Genomic DNA, 12,196 nt, shown 5'->3' with positions numbered 1-12,196 from the left:
GCCCATGCATGGCTGTGGGCAGTCAGAGAGTCTGTCTGAGCTGTGTATGGGAGATTTTACCTCGTTAGAATGTAAAATCTGAAAGTACTGCAAAAATCTGCTAGCACCAGGCTCCACTGCTGGTCTGTGGTGTTTGCAGGGGTCCCAGGATGAGGGAAGAGATGAGAATCTTGACTCCATGTTTCAGAAGGCTGATTTGTTATTTTATGATATATATTATATTAAAAGAAAATGAGATATTAAAACTACACTAAAATAATAGAAGAAAGGATTTCATCAGAAGGCTTGAAAGGAAAGGAAGGAATGAAAATGGAATGATAATAAAATCTTGTGACTGACCACACAGTCCGAGACAGCTGGACTGTGACTGGCCATTAATTAGAAACAACCACATAAGACCAATCAAAGATGCACCTGTTATTGTTAATTATTGATAATTATGGTTTACATTTTGTTCCTGAGGCCTCTCAGCTTCTCAGGAGAAAAATGCTAAGGAAAGGATTTTTCATAAAACGTGTCTGTGACACTGGTCATGTAAGGCCAGCTTGGGGTGGTGACAACACACTCTAAAACCCCACTCTGTAGCAAATCCCTCACTGTGGGTGCTCTAAAAAGGACATTCCACCACCACAGTGCTGTGGCAGGAGCTCCTCTCTGCAAGCCAAGCCCCAAGAAGAGCATTTTTCTTTCACCTGTCATTTTGCACCTCTCCTTCCAAGCTCAGCAGTCAGCTCGATGGTGACCCTCAGCTAATATCTGCTCTCAGCCTTTACATAGCCATGAATGCATGTCTAAACATCATCTTTTTTAATTAATACAGTCCCTCCCTCCATTCTCCCATCGACCTGGGGAGCTGAGATGTAATCTGATTTAATTCCTCTAACATAATCTTGTTTGGTTTTATAGTACTTCCCCCTGCTCATATTAAAATCCAATTCATTTAGATGTATGCAGTGAGAGATAGATGTGCATCTGTGGGTGCACTGAAAACATGGAGCAGCTGGTGGATCAAGAAATGCTGAAATTCAGAAATTCGGGGGCCTGAAATTATTTTAAGGTTGGCAAAACCTCCAGGAAGCTGAGTGTCTGATATGCCTTTCAGAAATGCAGTCACAAAATACCCATACAAAGGCAGCTCCAGGGGCACAAGGTGCTTTGTTCAGTTTCCCTTGCCTGACTACAAGCAATGCTTTTGACATGTAATTCTAATTTCATAAGATGGACTTTAAGAGCCAGGAAGTCTCATGTTTCAGACTGAATCAGTTGGTGAACATCCAGATTGTAAATATAGGCTGGTGCCTGACCATTTATAGACATCTACAATGTAAACATCTTCAGCTGAGAGTCTCCTTAGCATCAGAAGAGAGAAGTAAGTTTTATTGAGAGCAGATCAAGGCATCAGAAAGATAGGCATTGCTAATGCATTAGAGGAACCATGCTTAAAAGGGTTTATCTCCTTCTGATTGCAAAGGGTTTATCTCCTTCTGATCCCTGCACTGCAGATGCTGGCAGCTGCTGAAATTAGTTGAAAACATCTCATGGCTGGAATTGGCTCTGTGGGAATGTCTTGGTTTGAGCAGACAGGTGTCTGCTAAGGAAGACAGGAACCTCCTTTGAAATGGAAAATGTAAACACCCTCCCTTTGAATTATTATGATTTTTAAATTAAAGGGGTTCTCAGGCAAAGATATGGGAATTAGAATAACAGTTCTTTACTGGGAAAATTAAAAATACAAATGTAATAGTGCAAACAAGAACACAAACCACTGCCAGAGTGAGAGCAGTCCCTGTCCCCTGTGTGTCAGGGGGTGGCACAGCCCCATCCCATGGGGGCTCAGCCCTCCTGCAGTGCCAGCTGTGGCTCTGCTGGAGCAGGGATCCTGCACAAGGGGGGAGTTTTCCTCTGCAGCTCCAGGGCTGCTGCAGATGGGCCTGGGCTCCCTCTGGCCATGCAGGGCAGCAGAAGCTGCTCCTCTGGCAATGCACTGGGCAAAGGCTGCTGGGCTGGGCCAGGCTCAGATTGGATCCAGGGAGGAATGCTTGGCTCCTCCCCTGGGCGGAGCATCTCCCCATGGGATGCTGGGATTGGCTCAGCCCTGCAGGGACACTCAGTGGCCATGGACAGCAGAGATCTCCTGCAGGGAGGATTGGCTGGGGGAGAGAGAAAGAAAAAACTGCCCCATGGACAGCAGAGAACTGCCCCAGCTCTGACAGATGGGAATAGAACACACACACCTGTCTTACAACCCAGGACAGGGACACAGGGGAAGGTCTTGGCAGCTCCTCACAGAAGCCACCTCTGTATTCACCTCCTTGCCAGAACCTTGCCATGCAAACCCACCACAAATGTAGAGAGGAATTTGGATGCCCAGGAGGATTTTAAATGGCTTCAATCTGGAGCTTCACCACCTCTGAGGGAGTTAAAAGCAGTTATAGCTCACCAGTGACCCCTTAGGGAGGGGTAATCTTCAGGCCCTAGACATTATTGGAGAAAAAAAATTCACCTGACATGTCCTGGAAGAAACCAAATTACAACTTTAATTTACCCAAACAGTCAGTTTCTTTCTGGAAATAATGAGTCCTTATATGAGAAATTGGTATGTAAATACCAGAACTAGTGAATTAAATGGAAAGACCCCTATCATGGTGTGAAATCATAACCTGGTGTTCTACATGAGCACTTTATGGATATTCCAGCTCTGATGGGAAACACATCATTTCAAGTATTATATAAAAATACACTGAAGGACAGACCTTGTTTTGGTACTAAAAATACTTGAAATGAAATGACAAGATAAAGGATGTCAGAGGTGAAGAGCCTTTTTTTTCTGCAGCAGATTAGGAACAAAATCATCTCAGACATCAGACTCCTGGAGCTTTCCTCTCCCAGGGGGTCACGCTGCCTTCCTACCCTGTTTGTGCTCAAAAGACAGCTATGGGTAATGAACTCAATTACTGGAATTGAAACCAGAGCCAGCTCCCACTCGCTGCCCCCTGAGGAAATGCCTGGACTTTACTCCCATGGAATTGTTTGAATACATTAAAATAGTGCGGTGCAGATGATATTAAAGTCCTGATTACCCAGAGACAGAGGCAAAAACAGAGGCACACAGAGGTCAGGGATGTTGACTGTGTCTGAGCAGAACCATGGGTTAAACTTCAGGGTCTATCTCCTGTTTATAGAGAAGAAATTTTAAGCCTGGTTTAATACACAGATTTTCTAAGTTCTTGATATGTGCTGACCCTTTGAAAGTCAGCAGGATGAGGACAGTTCAGCCTGGGACTGAATGCATGTAAACACAGGTACAGAAATAATTATATCATTGGCATAAAATATTAGTTCTTGCCTTGTCAAAGCTGAGCAAAAAATAGCAGAATTATTTTTCTAAAGAATATTTATATTGAAGATGAGCAAAAATGGTCCATACCTCCTCACTTTCCCTCCCTATAAGCATTTTCTGACTGGAATCACTTACTTTGGGTTAATCAGTTTCCTCAAGATTATTAGAATCAAGAAAGAAACCAAAAAACCCACCCCCCAAAACAAAATCTGCTGATTATGTATATACATGAGAGATGCTGCCTGTACTTCTTGATTTCCAGCAAGCATTTTGTCTCCGACAGAATTCTTTAGAAATATGTCTTAGATAGGATTTTTTAAAATAAAATACAAAATTAAAGCTTATCTTCCCCCTAAACTGAAAGCACCACAGCTGTTTTCTGTACTGCTGCACTGAACAGCAAGCAAAAATGCAGCTGTTAAATCAGTTGCAGATCAGCGTGGCAGGCCTAAGTACAGCTAGTTCTGCTTGTCTTGCAATTAATGTCAAGTAAAAGGAGGTGACAGTAATTGGGGTTGTTGGGAAATGAGCTTTCCTGAGAAGGAAGCAGCTCTGTGAACAGAGAAATGCAGGGTGTATTGAGAGCTCTATGTGTCAAGAAAAAAAATCCAGATTTAGGACTAAGAGGTGGCATTATGCAGTTAATGGAATGCACATCTGAGGAATCCCTCTGAAATATTCAGCTGGAGCCATCCCTTGATTATGTCTGAGAAGGAAAGAATCCCTGTCTGGTGATAATCCCATTATATTTATGGATGGTGTTCTCCTTTTTTTTTTTAATTGTGGGATTTTACCTGGAATTAAGACTCCCTAAAATGAGTCCATCATGAAAAATGGTCCAGATAAGCTTCTGCTGAATTTAACAACATGAAGTTCTGAGTCATATCCATTGCCTCTTATTGTATTTGCAGGGAATATCCTGACGAAAGCAGGAATGATACATCTGACTCCATGTTCTCAGAAGGCTAATTTATTACTTTATAATACTATATTATATTAAAGAATACTGTTCTTAAATATACTAAAGAATACAGAAAGGATACTTACACAATGCTAAAAAGATAATAATGAAAACTCCTGACTCTTTCCAGAGTCCTGACACAGCTTGGCCCTGATTGGCCAAAGAGTGAAAACAACTCCCAGCAGAATCCAATGGAACAATCACCTGTGGGTGAACAATCTCCAAACACATTCCAGACAAGCAAAACACAGGAGAAGCAAATGAGATAAGAATTGTTTTCCTTTTTCTCTGAGGCTTCTCAGCTTCCCAGGAGACAAATCCTGGGTGAAGGGATTTTATCAGAAAATGTGAATGCCACACCTCTCACCTTTGTGTCCCTGGATGAAAGACAGTTGGCAGAGGGAGCCATCAGTGCTGGGCATCCTCATGCAGGTCTGGGCCCTCACAGTCAGGGCAGAGCTGCCTTTTGCTGTCTGTGGGATTCAGAGGGTGATTCAGCTCCTCAGAGAAATGTGTTTTGAGGTAAGCACTGGACTTTCTCACAAGAGACTCGATTCTGTTGTCCTCACAAAGTCCTCTGGTGTCATTCCAGACGCTCGGAGGTGTCCAGATATCCATGCAAGTTGATGGATGGCAAAATCATAAAATCAGGGGAATAGTTTGGGTTGGAAGAGATCTTAAAAATCATCCAGTTCTACCACCCCTGCTATGGTCAGGGACACTTCCTACTAGAGCAGGTTGCTCCAAGCCCCATCCATCATGGCCAAGAAAACTTCCAGGGATGGGGCAACCAAAATATCTCCAGGAAATTGTTCCAGTGTCTCAGCACTATGATTCCATGATTCTATAACTCTGTGACTCTGTGACTGTGTTACTCTATTATTCCATTTTTCTATGACTCTATGACTATGATTCTATAACTCTGTGACTCTATGACTCTATAATTCCATGATTCTATGACTCTATGATTCCATGATTTTGTGATTCTGTGATTCTGTGTGAGATGCCAGCAAGGTTCTGAGGATCTCTGTTAGGGCAGGCTATATTTAAAATCATTTTGTATTTGTAATGATTTTAAAGTCATTATATTCCTATCAAAATCCCAGATGCCTATGTTCACTGGCAAGGAACTGATAATTAGTGAAAGAAAGCATCCCTGGTATTTTCTGGGATTTATGCAAATTATTATGTAAATGAGAAGGCCTGGGTTAAAAAGGTTCTGTTTGAAGAATATTTCTGTATGAATTTTTGAGATGACTTTCAAAGGTTTTGGTCAAATTGCCTGTTAGACCAAAATAGGCATATAAAAAAGGGGAGAAAAACTTCTAAACATTTCTCTTTCCAAAAATGCTTTCAGTTTTTTAATCGTTAAGTTTTTAACTGCTGCTTCTTGATTATTTTCCCAAACAAGTCTGTCATTCTGTGCAATAATTTTAGTGAGAATGATGAGAGTTGGTGCTTGAAGTATTAACACATGTTAAGTGAGACTTCTCTAATTTTCAGTGGATCATACAATGAATGTATTTGATAGGGCTGAATGAAGTGAGGCATCATTTGATCTTTATTAATACACTCTATTAACAGAAATACCACTTCTCTCTAATGTACTGGTGATGGAGTGAGGGTTTTAAACAGTGTTCAAGCGTGCACAGATGGATACAGATGGTGCATGAAGCAATTCTAAGTGCATCAATCAACAGCTTCAAGTGTGTTTCCTACACAAGAAAATACACATTGCTGAGAATGCCTTTGGATTACCACAATTATGCTCTAAAGTGAAGATTCCCAGTACAGCTCCTGTTATGCAAAGACTGAGTCAGTCAGGCAGAACTGTTTCCTGTGTCATTTAGGATTGCTATGAAATTCTCCATCTGGACCAAACAGAGGGAAAAATATGAAACAGGAAAAAAATATGATGTCCTTGCCTTAATACCATGGAGGGGAATAGGAAAAGTGAGAGGTGAAATATCTATCAATGAAACAGTGAAGAACTGACAACAAAGATTCACTTAGAGATAGAAGGAGAGGGTGGAAATTAATTGTGAAGGTCAGAAATCTGTCTGTACTCAGCCATAAATTCCACATGGCATTAAGCCCTGTCAGGGAAGGTTTAGGTGGCATATTAGGAAAAGGTTCACCCTGAAAAATCTCCCAAGGAAGGTGGTCACAGCACCAAGCCTGACAGAGATCAAGAAGCACTTGGACACCTCTCTCAAGCCCAGGGTAGGATTTTTCAGGCTTTCCTGTGCAGGGCAGGGGTTGGACTTGCTGATCCCTTTGGGTCCCTTCCAGCTCAGGATATTCTGTGGTTCCTTGATTCTGTTGTGTTTAGGCAAGGCAGACATCACAGTTAGTAGTAGAATAAGTACAGATAGACCAGAGCATGGTAATACTGATAACTTTTCCATCTTTAACCATGTATTTTAGGACAGGAGGAGCATTCTGATGTGATAGAGCCCTGTGCAGAGTCCATTACTATTGATGTGCTGACAGAATTGCCCAGAAGAATTTCTAACACTTGTGATCATCGACTCACAGAATCACAGAGTCATGAAATCATAGAAGAGTCATAAAATCATGGAATGGCCTGAGTTGGGAGGGACCTTAAAGATCATCAAATTCTAACTCCTGCCGTGGGCAGAGACACCTCCCACTGTCCCAGGTTGCTCCAGGCCCCATCCAGCCTGGCCTTGGGCACTTCCAGGGATCCTGGGCACCCTGTGCCAGGGCCTCAGCACCCTCACAGGGAAGAATTTCTTCTCAATATCCAATCCAAACCTCCTCTCTGCCAGTTGGAAGCCATTCCCCCTTGTTCTGTCATTCCATACTCTCACAAACTGTCTCTCTCCCTCCTTCTTGCAGACTCCCTTTAGGCATTGGAAGGCCACAATGAGGTCACCCCAAAGCTCCTCTTTTCACAGAATCCCCAGAATGGCCAGGTTGGAAGAGACCTTAAAGTCATCGAGTCCAACCCAGCCCCAACAGCTCAACCAAACCCTGGCACCCAGTGCCACATCCAGGCTTTGTTAAACACACCCAGGCATGGGGACTCCACCACCTCCCTGGGCAGCCATTCCAGAACTTTCTCACTCTTTCTGTGAAAAACTTTTCCCTGCTATCCAACCTGTATTTCCCTTGGTGCAGCTCGAGGCTGTGTGCTCTGGTTGTGTCAGTGCTGCTGCAGAAAGAGCCCAGGGCCAGCTGAGCACAGGCACCTTTCAGGAGCTGCAGGGGAGACCCCTGAGTCTCCTTTTCTCCAGGCTAAACAACCCAAGCTCCGTTTTTCCAGGCTTGGGCTGGGATTGGTTGAGCAATCCCAATTCCCTCAGCCTTTTCCTCCCAGCAGAACTGCTCTGATCATCCTGGTGCCTCCTCTGGAGTTGCTGCAGCAGCTCCAGGTCCTTCCTGTGCTGGAGAGCCCAGAGAGCTGATGGCACAAACGGCATCCACAAGGGTGGATGAATTTACTGCTCTTACAGGCTCAGCTGCCCAGAGCACTGATCCTGCTTCTTGCCTTTGGGATAAATGCTGCATCCCTGAGGAGCTGATGGCCAGCTCAGCCTTGCTGCACAGGTGAATAATGTTCTTTCCAGAGAGAAACACGATGGGAATCAGTATTTCTGAAAGAGCTGATGATTCCAGCCTCTCCAGCACTACCCCTGGAGTGGATCTGTCATCCCAAAGGGAACCTCCATCAGAGCAGAGACTGCTCTCTGCTCTCTGTGGAGGATACAAGCCTGCATCACTGAGCTGACCTTTATTTCATGCTGCTGTTGACTCACAAGGAGGATCTGCAGCACAGAGAACTTCAGTGTCCAAGCAGAAAGGTTAAAGGGAAACAATGGACCATAAATTCAGATGTGGAATTGAAATGTAGCAGCTGAAAAGGAAACATGTAGTTAGATGTTGAGGCACAGACAAGAAAAATATGTTAGGTTTGAAAGAGATACAGGGTAGATTGAGAAATTCGGTGCAGTGAAAGCCGGCACTAAAAAGAACAAATTTCAGAAGCAAACATGATGCAGCTATGCCACCACTGCAGATGAATCATGAATAATTTGGATTATGGAAGTTCATTTTTGCCTGAAGTTTATCCAAATTTGTAAATCTCTGAATTCAGCCTCTTCTTCTCAGCTTGAAAAATTGTTTACCCAGCAAGTGTTTGGAGGGCATGTGCACTTTGCTAATGGCTTATTTTAGATCTGGACATCTTTTTTATCACCTTTACATTTCCAAAATGAAACCCAACACTGAGAAACCCACGTTTCTCTCTTTCTGATTTTTCAAAGATATTTGTCTCCAAGTTTTTTGATTTATGTCACTGACTTTATTAATTGAGTGAGTTTTTTACCCTGAATCTTTGTTTCAGTCTTAAGGAACTTCCATGATGTTGGTATTTGAGATTCTTGAGGGGTAAATAAAGGATCAGAAAAGGAAGAGAGGTGAAAGAAGTTGAAAAAACATTGCAGGGAATTGCATTTATGGGAGGGCAAATATATGTAAATTTCCCATGTGCATAGATGATGAATTAAAAAAGAATGCAAATTTCAGCAAGTATTTCAGCTCTCTACACCAAGCTCTTTCATTCTGGGGCTCACAAGTGATGTGAGTTTTCAAATTTGCCTCCTGAATTTTCCTGGAGTATTCTGGGAATATTTAGGTTAGACAAGAAGTTGCTATTCAAGACCATTATCTCCAAGAAGCACCTCCCACAATTTCTCATTTTCTCCAGAAACAGGATAAATTCTGTCTTTGGAGGCAGGACTGAATTAAATGACACATCACAAGAATTGTGCAGGTTTTCTAACTGTAAGTGTTGTTTTAATCACCACAGCAGAGAGATTTTGAGGCAGAGAACAATTTCTATGCTGGGTGCTCCACAGGAGGCCAGAGGAGGGAATGAGACAACCACAGGGGAAGAACCTTTTTGGACATCAGTTAATCACAAAAATGCCTTTGGGTTTGGTGTGGATTCACCCACTTACTCCACACATGGAATTTATGTAAAGGGGTTAAGGTTATGTTATATCAGCAAGTAAAATTCACTGGTGTTGCTTTTTGTCCCTCCCTCACACCTCCCACATGCCCAAACCCCTGAACCCTCCACACCCCGTAAGGAGAAATCCCCAAAGGTAACAGGAAAGTTCCTGGTTTTGTCTTGCTGATATTTCTGAGAGAATGAAGAGAATCCCTGGGAGCAGATCAGCTTCTCCATCTCTGCATCCGAGCAGCACAGCTGGAGTGGAGATATTGCCCTCTCCAAAGCACACAGCTTCCATTGGTCACCCAGGCACACAAACACCAGGGCTGTGCACAGCCATCCCTGAGCGAGCCTCTCCATCAGGGCAGTCTCTTCAGGTTCAGTGTTATGAGGTTGTTTATTATTATTATTATTATTATTATTATTATTATTATTATTATTATATTTATTTTATAGAATATATTATATGTATGCATATATATATGTATATATGCATATATCATTATGTATATAATTTCTAATACATTACACTATCTATTAATATATAAAAATATATAATACACATATTAATATCTATCAGTATGCATATTAATATATATGTTAATATGCATACCATTTATATTTATATAATTAATATTATATATCAAGATGCATTTATATTTATATAAATTTATTTAATTTATATAATTATTATGTACATATTATAATTATATATGTATACAACCACCTATATATATGCATATATACATATAAATATGTCTATATTATTATTTTATTAATTATTATATATTTCTATAATTATTATTTATTAATCTATTCTAGATATTGATATATAATAATAACTACTTTATTGATATATATTAATAACTACTTTATAATTTATTATTATTATTATTATTATTATTATTATTATTATTATTATTATTATTGTTGTTGTTGTTGTTGTTGTTGTTGTTGTTGTTGTTGTTATGTTAATTTCCCAGACAGCCTCGGAAAACAACTTCCCTGGGCTGTTCAGGGTGGGAAGTGCCTTCCTGCTGGATTAGTCAATCAGGACATTAAGGCTGAGGTACATCTTCCTTTACATCTTCACAGAGTAAAAATTTTCACCTCCAGTGTAGTCACCTGGACTTCAATTATTCCCTTAGCAGAACAACCATTTCAGTGTATGATTAGCCTGATATTAGATATTTACTGTAAAACCATCAATATCACAGGCCAGGTCACCACTGACTGTAAATTCTTGTCCAGGTGAAAAGCTGGAACCAGATATTCCCTAAGGTCCCTTCCAACCCAAGCTGTTTAATGATTCTATGATGATGACCTCTCCAGTGCAATATGGCTAAATTTATCCCAATAAATTTATTAAAATCCCACTTTTTTTTTCCCATTTGTTCTTTCCCACCACTGGTTCAAAACACAAAGCACTCACCTTTTCGTTGAGGTTTTTTTACCACTGTAGGCTGCTTATCAGGGGACAGCATTCTGCTCTAACCCAAGAATCAGTCAGCCACAAATAAATTCTTCATGAGGAAGCTTTGAGCTAAGTTATCAAACTCTTCACAGGAGCAACTATGGAGCTGTTATCTCTGCTGATTCAGCTATGGATAAGCAAGTTTTGGCAGAGAAATTATAACAAGAAGCTCCAGGGTGGTAGTTTTTCCTTCAGTACCTACTTATAGGAAGGAGCAGGCTAGTGGAACCACAGGGGTTTAAAAAAGATGAGCATAAAACCTTTATTTTTACCTTTTTTTTTTTTTTTTTAGTTCCTCATAATTTCTTTCATATTTCACTTTTGTTCCAGACCCACAGAAGATGAATCTTCTCCATTAATTGCTTGAAGAAAGTGATACTGTGACATTCTCTTCGTACACAGGATATTTGGTGTCATGCAAGAGAATTACCTCCCGACCAAAAAAAGCCAACAGCAACAACAAAAAACCCAACAAAGCAAGCAACCAACCAACCAAAAAAACCCCAAAAAACAACAAAAAACCCCCTAAAGCAAACAAACAAAAAAATAAACCAGAAAGGAATGTATGAATCAGGAAAGAAGAGCAGAACGAATGCTGTTCTTCTCAGGGGTTCCTAAACACAAATAGGGGCTATATTAATCCTGTAAAAGGGTTCATTTAGTGCTTGTGAGCATTACTTTGTAAGTCCTCATTCTCTTCAAGTTTTGCTAATTTTTTAGACAATTTCCTCTGGATTCTGGTTCTTTGGTGAGTAAAATGCTCCTCTGGGCAGCCTGTGTCAAGCCTCACCACCCTCAAGGGGATCAATTTCCTCCTAAAAGTCAATCAATTCTTGATTGTAAGGAGTTCTTTCTGTTCCTCACTTGCTGCACTGAGCAGGTCCTGCTGAGATGTCAGGCACTCTGTATATTTTTTGCTTAGGTTTGGGTGCTAACAATCCTGTTTTAGACATTCATGAGAGATTTATGTCACCACTTCTGCATTTATTTATGAGCACATCCTTGGCAGGAATCAGATCAGATGCTCTTTGTTGCTTTGCTGGAACAGTCCTGGGTTATTCTGATTGCAAATTCTATTGATGTAATTTTTTCAGATTCAGTGGAAAGTGAACTGGCTTTTTGAGAATTACTAATACCCTCTTCTTTTTGATGTATTTTTTGGTTTTTGTTATTTCATTTTGTTTTGTAGTTCTTGAAAGATGATTAAGAGCCTTGCTTTCAGATGTGTTTTCTTCTGATGAACTGTTTGTGCCTGACTAACTTTAATCTTCTGAACTCCATTTCCTGTAGGTTCTGGTAATCTAAACACTCTAGGGCTTGAGGAAACCAGTCAACCTCTTCTTCCAACATGTAGTAAATTCTGAAACTCGGTTTTTCAGTCAGAGCTGTGTCCAGTTAGAGCTCTGCTGGAACATCATCCTGGGTTGTTCTGATTGTGGA

The sequence above is a fragment of the Agelaius tricolor genome, unplaced genomic scaffold, assembly GCF_023055355.1.
Source record: "Agelaius tricolor isolate 1412-34295 unplaced genomic scaffold, bAgeTri1.0.p SCAF_6, whole genome shotgun sequence".
NCBI classification, from domain to species: Eukaryota; Metazoa; Chordata; class Aves; order Passeriformes; family Icteridae; genus Agelaius; species Agelaius tricolor.
The sequence above is the reverse complement of the archived record's forward strand: the minus strand, read 5'-3'. Positions refer to the sequence as shown.